Consider the following 11,059-nt stretch of genomic DNA (forward strand, 5'->3'; position numbering starts at 1 on the left):
GATGATGCTGTTGATTAGATATGAGCGTACCTGCAGTGATCCCCGAGCTGAGAATATGGCCCTAATTCCTTGTTTTAGCACCTTAGAGCAGAGAAGGTTGAGAGGAGATTTGATAGAGGTGTTCAAAATCATGAGGGGTCTAGACAGAGTAGATAGAGAGAAACTGTTCCCATTGGCAGAAGGGTCGAGAACCAGAGGACACAGATTTAAGGTGATTGGCAGAAGAACCAAAGGCGACATGAGGAAAAACATTTTTACACAGCGAGTGGTTAGGATCTGGAATGCACTGCCTGAGAGGGTGGTGGAGACAGATTCAATCATGGCTCTCAAAAGGGAATTGGATAAGTACCTGAGGGGAAAAAATTTGCAGGGCTACGGGGAAAGGGTGGGGGAGCGGGACTAGCTGAAGTGCTCTTGCAGAGAGCCGGCATGGGCTCGACGGGCCGAATGGCCTCCTTCTGTGCTGTAACCATTCTATGATTCTATTGATAAATTCTTTTCCTGTAAATGAATACAGGATGCATGAGGCGCGCTTTCGTGTCAGCACATTATGGTCGTGCAGCATTCCCTTCCCTTCCCGTTTCCCAATTTTCTCCCTCTTCTCGTTATGCCGGATTACGGTTCTCACAAGTTCTGGTCACCCTCCAACACCTCACTCTCGTGGCCATTTTTCACATGTGATTCCAGACAGTGCGTGATGATGTGCTATTTTACCATGTGTGGCATCACAGCCGCGCCCAATCCTGCCCTCACCCACAGATGCAGTTTCCAGCAGCGATCATATGAATAGCGATCAGGAGCAAGAACCCTGTGTGACTCTCCCTCCTTCATTCCCCAGCCAAGCTACACCGAGGGCCATTGAAGCAAACCTATTAGTGCCTCAGCTGTGATCACCACTTTTGTATAGAACTTAATAGTATTTTACGGCAATTTATTTGGTCAGTTCTTTGCCCAATCAGGAATGTGAGTTGCCCGTGTGAGACATAGAAAGAGGGAAGGAACTTGCATATATATAGCATCTCATTACATCCTTAGAGTGTCCCAAAGTGCTTCACAGTCAATGAGGCAATGTTGTTCCGTTGGCAAATGTGACAGCGAAACATGCACCCACATATAGAAATGTGATAGTGACCAGTCAATATATTTAAATAATCAGAAATTGAAAACAGTACATTTTTACACTTACAACTTATCCTAAAACCATCAAACTTTGAAAAGACAAGTATTTTTAAAACAAAACAGGCACTCTTTTGACTCCAGGATGCAGTTGGGTTGCCAACACTGTTTGGACATACACAAAAGCAAAATAATGTGGATGTTGGAAGTCGGAAATAAGAACAGAAAATGCTGGAAATACTCAGCAGGTCAGGCAGCATCTGTGGAGAGAGAAACAGAGTTAACGTTCCACGATTACAGTTATTTAAGAGTGTGGTAAACCAAAGCTCTTCGTCCTGCCACATCTCTGGGCTGCCGTTCTGCTGGGGTTGGACTTTCATTGTCACTTTAAGAGTGTCACCTTGACATACGGTGGACCTCTTCCCCCACTCACTGTCTGCAACCAGCAGTTTTTAAATTGCCCACCGCGCCCCACCTGTAGTCTCTCCACCCTCAAAATCACCCCCCCCCCCCCGTTCGCTAACCTCACCCGCGACTGCAAGCCTATCGCCACAAAGAGCAGGCGATACAGCACCGGGGACAGATCCTTTATAAGATCTGAGGTGACGCGGCTCCTGAAGGAGGGGATTATTGAGGGTAGTACCAGCCCCTGGCGAGCTCAGGTGGTAGTCGTTAAGACCGGCAACAAGCAGCGCCTGGTCATCGACTACAGCCAGACAATCAACAAGTACACCCAGTTGGACGCATACCCTCTCCCCCGCATAGCCGACATGGTTAATAAGATAGCGCAATATCGCGTTTTCTCGACCATTGACCTCAAGGCAGCATACCACCAAATCCCTATCCGCCCTGAGGACCGCCAGTACACAGCTTTCGAGGCAAACGGCCGTCTTTTTCACTTCCTCAGGGTTCCTTTCGGCGTCACCAACGGTGTCTCCGTCTTCCAGAGGGAGGTGGACCGGATGGTCGACGAGAATGCGTTACAGGCCACGTTTCCCTACCTGGACAACGTGACCATCTGCGGCCATGACCTGCAGGACCATGACGCCAACCTTGATAAGTTCCTTCGCACGGCCCAACTCCTAAACCTCACGTACAACAAGGAAAAGTGCATATTCCGCACAACCCGCCTCGCTATCCTTGGCTGCGTGGTGGAACACGGAGTCATCGGTCCTGACCCTGACCGGATGCGCCCCCTGATGGAACTTCCCCTGCCCCACTGTCTCAAGGCCCTCAAAAGGTGCCTGGGCTTCTTTTCCTATTACGCCCAGTGGGTCCCTCATTATGCGGACAAAGCCCATCCACTTATCAAGTCCACTTCCTTTCCCCTGACGGCGGAGGCCCGCTCAGCCTTTCACCGTATAAAAGATGACATTGCCAAGGCCACCATGCACTCGGTGGATGAGTCCATCCCCTTCCAGGTGGAGAGCGATGCATCCGACTTTGCCCTGGCCGCTACCCTTAACCAGGCGGGAAGACCCGTGGCCTTCTTTTCACGAACCCTCCAGGGCTCCGAACTCAGACACTCCTCTGTGGAAAAGGAGGCCCAGGCCATTGTGGAGGCGGTGCGCCACTGGCGGCACTACCTGGCTGGAAAACGATTTACCCTGCTTACTGACCAGCGTTCAGTCGCTTTCATGTTCAATAATAAGCAGAGGGGCAAAATCAAAAATGACAAGATTTTGAGGTGGAGAATTGAACTTTCCACCTACAATTACGACATCTTGTACCGGCCCGGGAAACTCAACGAACCCTCAGATGCTCTATCGCGAGGCACATGTGCCAATGCGCAGATCGATAGACTACGGGGCCTCCACAACGACCTCTGCCACCCGGGGGTCACCAGGTTCTTCCACTTCATCAAGGCCCGCAACCTGCCTTACTCCATCGAGGAGGTCAGGACCAGGAGCTGCCCAGTCTGTGCAGAGTGCAAGCCGCGCTTCTATATGCCTGACAGAGCAAACCTGATCAAGGCCACCCGCCCCTTTGAGCGCCTGAGTGTCGACTTTAAAGGGCCCCTCCTCTCCTCTGACCGTAATGTGTACTTCCTCAACATAGTTGATGAGTACTCCCGTTTCCCTTTCGCCATCCCCTGCCCGGACATGACCACCGCTACGGTCATTAAATGCCTGCACAACCTCTTTGCTTTGTTCGGTTTTCCCAGCTATATTCATAGCGACCGGGGCTCGTCCTTCATGAGCGACGAACTCCGTCAGTACCTGCTCATGAGAGGTATTGCCTCAAGCCGGACCACCAGCTACAACCCCCGGGGGAACGGACAGGTTGAAAGAGAGAACGCGACGGTCTGGAAGGCGGCCCTCCTAGCCTTAAAATCTAGGGGCCTTCCGGCCTCCCGTTGGCAGGATGTCCTACCTGATGCGCTCCACTCCATCCGGTCACTGCTGTGTACTGCCACCAACGCCACCCCCCATGAGCGAATGTTCGTTTTTCCCCGGAGGTCCACATCCGGTACCTCACTACCACACTGGCTGACGTCCCCAGGGCCCGTCCTGCTGAGGAAGCATGTAAGGTCCCACAAAACGGCTCCCCTGGTAGAGAAGGTTCACCTCCTCCATGCCAACCCCCAGTACGCCTACGTGGCATACTCGGACGGGCGGGAGGATACAGTCTCCATTAGAGATCTGGCACCCTCGGGGTCCACTGACCCGTCACCATTGCCCTCCACCACGACCCCCTTCGACACGGCCCAAAATTCAGTAGACCCAATTCTCACCCCTGTCCATTCCACCCCAGTAGACGGCATGCCGCGACCCCAGGACCCGCCGGAGTCCACTCGCCCACCCAACACCAAAGGGGACGATACGCCGGTGCTCGATCCCGTTCAAGATGCGTCGTTGGAAGGTGTACCATCTCAACCGTCGCCACGAAGATCTCGACGGCAAACGAGGCCGCCCGACAGACTCACCTACTCGAACTTTTGATACACTTCACCCCGCCGGACTTAATTTTAAACGAGGGGTGAATGTGGTAAACCACTGTTGTTCACTGTGTTCACTATTGTTGTTGTTGTTGTTGTTGTCGTTCACTCTTGTTTCACTGTTATACCTGGCTATGCCTCAGCTGACTCCGCCCTTGGCTACCTGGTATAAGGACGGCTGCATGGCAGCTCTCTGCCATTCGGTCGTCCACTAGAGGCATAGTCCTGATCTGTTTGTAGTTGCATTCAGTAGTTAATAAAAGCCTGTTGTTCTGAACTCTACTCAGCCTCTTATTAGAATCGATAGCGCATCAAAGAGTAATTAAAATACATTGTTAACACTGTGTCTCTCTCCATGGATGTCGCCTGACCTGCTGAGTAGTTCCAGCATTTGCTATTCTGATTTCTGTTTGGACGCTATTACGATTACTATGTAGGAATGGTCAAATTCCTATCTAGAGATTGGGTTCGACGCAGGCAATCAATCAAAAAGGTTTTTAATGTCAAACTAACGAGTTTAAACAGATTGATGCAAGAGAACTATGAATACAGGTCTTAACAGGTCGGAGGCTCCACGAGGACTGCCTGGGCGGTCCCGTGGATGGCGTCATGACGTCATCACGTTTTTCCAGCGTTTGGGTGATCATGTGATTAGCGACATGACGTCATCGCGTTTGCCCGTGCTTTTAAAGGGACCGCGCACTGTACATGCAAACAGTATATACAATGGTACAGATTTAGTCTGTAGCTAACACATCGTTAAAGGGAATTATGTACAGTTGTTCAGAGTCCCTCAGTGTCTCTGCCACATGCGCCCCCCCAGAATTGTCTTTAACGGAAAAAGTCAAACGGTGAGGGGGTCTGACAAGCCTGTCAGAACAACTCCTGTATTCCCGAAGCGGAAGCTGTTGGACGGCGGGCGGTCTGGCGGGTGGTTGCACTTGTTCTGGCGTGACGACGGTGGGCCGACCTCGTCTCGGTGGCTGTGCGGTCTCGACGGGACGGTCAAGGTCCAGGTGTGCTGGCTTCAAATGGTCGATCGAAATGTGGTCCGGTTTACCACCGACATCCACCTTGAAGGTTTTGTCTCCTGCCTCTAACACATGGAAAGGACCAGTGTATGGGGCCTTGAGCGGATCCCGGTGAGCATCGTGGCGGATGAACACGTAGTCGGCTTGTTTCAGCTCCGCTGGAACGTGAGAGCCCTGAAACCCGTGATGCGATGTGGGAACCGGCGCGAAACATCTGGCTGCTTCCTGGTGACTGATAAGCTGGCGTGAGGCGGACCATGGCTCCGTTGGTGTTGGCAGGAACTCCCCTGGCACTCGCAGCGGCTGACCATAAACGGGCTCTGCCGCGGAAGAGTGAAGATCTTCCTTGGGGGCCGTGCGAAGGCCCAACATGAGCCACGGCAGCTTGTCCGCCCATCCAGCGTCTTGGAGGCTGGCCCTCAGTGCGGCCTTAAGCGATCTGTGAAAACGTTCGCACAGACCGTTCGCTTGTGGGTGGTAGGCTGTGGTGTGGTGTAACTTGACACCGAGTCGTTGAGCCACCGCATTCCAGAGTTCGGAGGAAAACTGCGGTCCCCGGTCCGAAGAGATGTCAGCAGGCACTCCAAAACGGGCGACCCATGAAGAGATGAACACCCTAGCCACGTCCGCCGAAGTAGTAGATGACAGGGGAACCGCCTCCGGCCATCTGGTGGTGCGTTCTACTATGGTCAGGATGTGCGTAAAACCATGGGAAGGTGGAAGTGGTCCTACCAGGTCCACATTAACGTGGTCAAACCGTCGCTCAGGAACTGCAAAGGTGGCCAATGGAGCCTTGACGTGGCGCTGTACCTTGGCCTTTTGGCAGACCACGCAGGTGTTGGCAGATTTAGTCTGTAGCTAACACATTGTTAAAGGGAATTATGTACAGTTGTTCAGAGTCCCTCAGTGGCTCTGCCACAACTAATACTATTATTTTATTCATTTATGGGATGTGGGCGTTGCTCTGTTCTTTTGTTTATTAGTTATATACCTGGAGGTGCCATCACATGGTCTCCTGCTCCCAATTGCCCCGCCCCAAGCTCCTGCCATTGGTCTCCCGACAGGTCCATCCTTGCAGTGCCCTGCCTTCCCACACCAATTGGAAAGCAAATAGACTTCATTAATACGGGCTCGGCTTTTAAAGTCAGAGATGAGGAGAAATTTCCTCACTCAGAGGGTGGTGAATCTTTGGAATTCTCTACCCCAAAGGGCTGTGGATGCTGAGTCGTTGAGTATATTCAAGGTTGTGATAGATAGATTTTTGGACTCCTGGGGAATCAAGGGATATGGGGACAGGGCGGGAAAGTGGAGTTGAGGTCGAAGATCAGCCGTGATTATATTGCTTCTAATTCTTATGTTCTTATTAACTGATTGGATGATTCTTGACTGTCGGTCTAACAGCCTTTTTCCCCATTGCCAGTATTATTTTACAACTAATAAAAAGAGTTCAAAGGTTTTTTTTTTTAAACGCAATTTTCAAATGCCCCCTCCCTATGATTTGTCTCCTTGGTTGCTTGCAGCAGGAGATTAGTCGTTAATCCCTGGAGACTCCGGGAGGGTTAGCAAGCTTGGGATGCAGCAGCTTCTGTAAAGTCTGTGGGTTGTGCAGTTAATAAATACACAGACTTCAGAAGTAACAAACAAACAGGTCTTTACTATTCGAAGGTCCGGGCGAATCTGCCCCAGCAATCCTGCCACAACACTTATATACTGGTGTGGTCACTATCGGTATTACAGTATACAGAAGCCAAACAAATAGTGCCACACCTAAAGTAGTTCTCTTAAAGGTGAACGGTTACATACAATAGTTTCCTTAAAGGTAGACGGGTACATACACTACAATCCTCCCTTTTTAGCTTTCAACATACTAAGTCCATAGTGAACATACATTCTAACATATATACAGGTTTATGTAAGACAGTTCATAGATTCAGTCTTTCTGGGGGTTTCCGGATTCTGTCCGGATAACGCCGCAGTGGTGTCGTCATTTCAGGCGGGCTAGGAGGTGCTTCTGGCAAGGTCGATTCGGCTTGAAAAGCCGTGTCAGGTTCAGCTGACTCCATTATTATTAGATCGGAAGTAGGTGTTCTGGGTATCTCAGTCTCGACCTTACCCGGATAAGGTGGTGAAGTCGGTTGCCCATTTGTGGCGGACCCTATGATTTGGTCAACATGGCGCCTTATTATATTGTCTCCAATGTCCACGGTGTACATCAACGGCCCCAGCCGTTTCCCAATAGTTCCAGGCTGCCATTTCTCAGTACGGTAGTCCCGGGCCAAAACTCGTTGACCGATCTGGAAAGACCTAGTGACCCTGTCGTTTATGCCCTGGAATTGCCGGTTCTCTACGTCTCTTCTGACGTTCGGTTTTAGTAAATCCAGCCGGCATCTTAGGCGTCTATTACAAAACATCATTGCGGGAGTTTGATTTGTGACCGCATGTGTTGCATTTCGGTATGCCAACAAAAAGCTATCCACCTTATGTTGTAGACTTATGTTTTCATTACTCATGGCCTTTACGGCCTTCTTGAAGGTCTGGACAAACCTTTCAGCCAATCCATTGGAGGCGGGATGGTATGGGGCTGACGTGTAATGTTTAACCCCATTGCTCTTTAAGAATTTCTTGAATTCTTTGGACACAAATTGTGGTCCATTATCAGAACAGATCTGTTCCGGCAGGCCATTCCGAGCAAACATAGTCCTTAATACGGTAATGGTTTTTTCCGTCGTGGTGGTGGTCATCTTAATTACTTCCGGCCACTTAGAGTGGGCATCCACCGCTATCAGAAACATCGAGTCCATAAATGGACCAGCAAAGTCGATGTGTACTCTTTGCCAAGGCGATGAGGGCCACTCCCATGGATGCAGAGGAGCCTGGGGTGGCGCGTTCTGAACCCTCTGACATCCTAGGCAGTTCTTCGTGATCTCCTCTATGTCTCCATCAATGCCTGGCCACCACACAAACGCTCTTGCTAGATTCTTCATCTTTACTCCACCCAGATGTCCTTCGTGCAGCTCCTCTAGCACTTTCTTTTGGAGTTTGGGTGGAATCACCACTCTAGATCCACACATCAGGGTTCCTCGACACACTGACAGTTGTTCTTTCCTCTGTGCAAATGCTTGCAGTGTTGGTTCGCTCTGTGCTGACCATCCCTCCACCGTTACATCATAGACTCGTGAAAGAGTCGGATCATTCCTTGTCTCATTCTCAATCATTGAGTTTGTTATCGGTAGACACTCCACTATGGATGAGTGGAACAACTCTACTGGGTCCACTATACTCGCTTCTTCTACCATCGGCAATGGCAAGCGTGACAACCCATCAGCATTTCCATGCTGTTTAGACCCTTTGTACTCAATTTCATATTGGTGTGCCCCAAGTAACACGGACCACCTTTGTAACCTTTGTGCTGTCATGGTGGAAACGGCCTTATTTGGGTTGAATATGGACACCAACGGCTGGTGGTCTGTCAGCAATGTGAACTTCTTACATTGTAGGTAATGGTTGAATTTCTTCACGCCCCACACAAGACTGAGGGCCTCCCTATCTATTTGGGCGTAATTTCGCTCCGCGGGTGTCAATGATCGGGACGCGAAAGCCACTGGCCTTTCCGAGCCATTTGGTAGCCTGTGCGAGAGTACTGCCCCAATTCCGTACGGGGAAGCATCGCAAGCTAGACGAAGGGGTAATGCTGGGTTGAAATGAGCCAGCACTTCTTCAGAGGTAATCAACTCCTTGCTTCTGCGAAAAGCCTTTTTGCATTCTTCACTCCACTTCCATGGTGTTTCTTTCTGCAACAGGTCATTCAGCGGATGCAGCACCGTGGATAAATTTGGCAGAAACTTGTGATAGTAATTAATCAACCCCAAGAATGATCTTAACTGTGATACGTTTCCTGGAGCGGGGGCCTTCACGACCGCTTCTATCTTTTCAGGTGACTTATGCAGTCCCTCTCGGTCAATGACATGACCGCAGTATGAGATCCGTTTTTGGAAGAACTCACACTTCTTGCGATTAACCCGAAGGCCATACTCCTTCAACCTGGTGAGTACCAGTTTCAAATTCGTGAGGTGTTCTTCCTCATCTTTTCCCGTGATTAAAATGTCATCTAAGTAGCACTGCGTGCTTGGAATTCCTTGTAACACCTGTTCCATGGCCCTCTGCCAAATTGCTGGCGCCGAAGCTACCCCAAAGATCAGTCTATTGTAGCGATACAAGCCTCTGTGAGTGTTGATGGTAAGGTACTGGCGTGACTCTTCCTCGACCTCCATCTGTAGATATGCTTGAGCCAGATCTATTTTCGTGAAATGCTTCCCTCCAGCCAACGAAGCAAAGATATCTTCAATCCGCGGAAGCGGGTATTGTACCGTGTGAAGCACCGGATTCACAGTAATCTTGAAATCTCCGCAGATACGGACCTTCCCCGGTCCCCCTGGCTTATTACTTGGTGAGGACTCCATGACGGGAACAATGGGCGTGGCCCACTCACTCCAGTCCACTTTTGACAGAACCCCTGATCGTTCAAGTTCTTCCAGTTCTGCCTCCACAGCTGGTCGTATTGCGTAAAGTACCGATCTGGCCTTAAAAAACTTTGGGCTTGCATTCTCTGCAATCTTAACCTTTGCTTTAATTCCTCGCAGTGTTCCCAGTCCTTGCTGGAATACCTCCTTAGCTTCGTCCAATATTCTGGACAACCGTTCAGGTTTGACATCCTCTTTTTCGGAATCCACCGTCATGGTGTTTAGTGACTGCCAGTCCAACTTTATTTTTCGGATCCACTCCCGCCCCAGAAGTGGTGGTCCTCCCTCAGGCAATACATACAGGTCCAACCGGTGATGATCTTTATCCTTGTATCTCACCTTGACTTCTATCTTTCCGATGGGGACTACTTTGTGCCCCGTGTATGTCTGTAATACTAGTTCCGTATCCCGTAGTGGAATATGCTTGAAAAATTTCTTGTAGTCATGCTTATTCATGACCGTCAACGCCGATCCGGTGTCCACTTCCATTTTTACTTGGACCTTTGCAATCTGTAGCGTTATCCAGATAGTTTGTCGGTCAGCTTCATTGCTCACGTTGTGAATTCTCAGACTGTCCAGTCCTTTGCATTTGGAGTGTGAGACCGACTTCTGTTCCCTCAGACTCTTCTTAGTCACCTCTTGCACCTTTCCGTACCATTTTTGTGGTGACTCCTTATTGTTGTACATTGCTCCTGACCGGCATACCTTAGCTATGTGCCCGATCTTGCCACATTTCCTGCATTCTTGGTTTTTAAACCAGCATTGATTCTGGTCGTGTGTTGCCTTCCCACAATGGTAGCATTTTATTGTGCTCGACGTAATTTGGTCCACCCCTAGTGCCGCCGCCTTTAGCTGCATTTCCACCGTTCCTTTCGCTGCGGCTTCGTGCGATGCAGCTATGAGGACAGCCCTGTCCAGTGTGAGGTCATTTTCTTCCAGTAGTCGCTTCTGCGTTCCTTCTTTGGACAATCCGCATACGAACTTGTCACGCAGTGCCTCTGTCAGATTCCCTCCGAACTGGCAGTATTTCGCTAGCCTACGCAGTTCGACCAAGTATTCCGCATTGCTTTCGTCTTTCCTCTGCGTTCTTGCGTAGAATTTGAATCGTTCAGCCAGCATCAACGGTGTGGGGTTCAAGTGATCCTTCAGCACTGCTACCACATCATCGAAAGTCTGATCTGCCGGTTTAGCTGGTGAGAGAAGATGCTTCAACAACCCGAATGTTTTCGCACCCATCATGTTAAGTAAGGTTAAAGCTTTTTCATCCTTAGCTATTTTGTTAGCCTTACAATGTATCTCAATACGTTCTACGTACGTGGCCCAGTCTTCTATCTCCGGATTGAACTCATTGATGTCCGCCCGCTTAGGCATCTTCCTTTCCTTGGGTACAACACAAGTATTTCTTTAAATATTCTTATTTATTTGTTTATTTCTAAGATGGCGGTTTTCCCGCG

Source organism: Somniosus microcephalus, chromosome 13 (assembly GCF_052327205.1).
Source record: "Somniosus microcephalus isolate GS21.2 chromosome 13, FLI_Smic_1.0, whole genome shotgun sequence".
Lineage (NCBI taxonomy): Eukaryota > Metazoa > Chordata > Chondrichthyes > Squaliformes > Somniosidae > Somniosus > Somniosus microcephalus.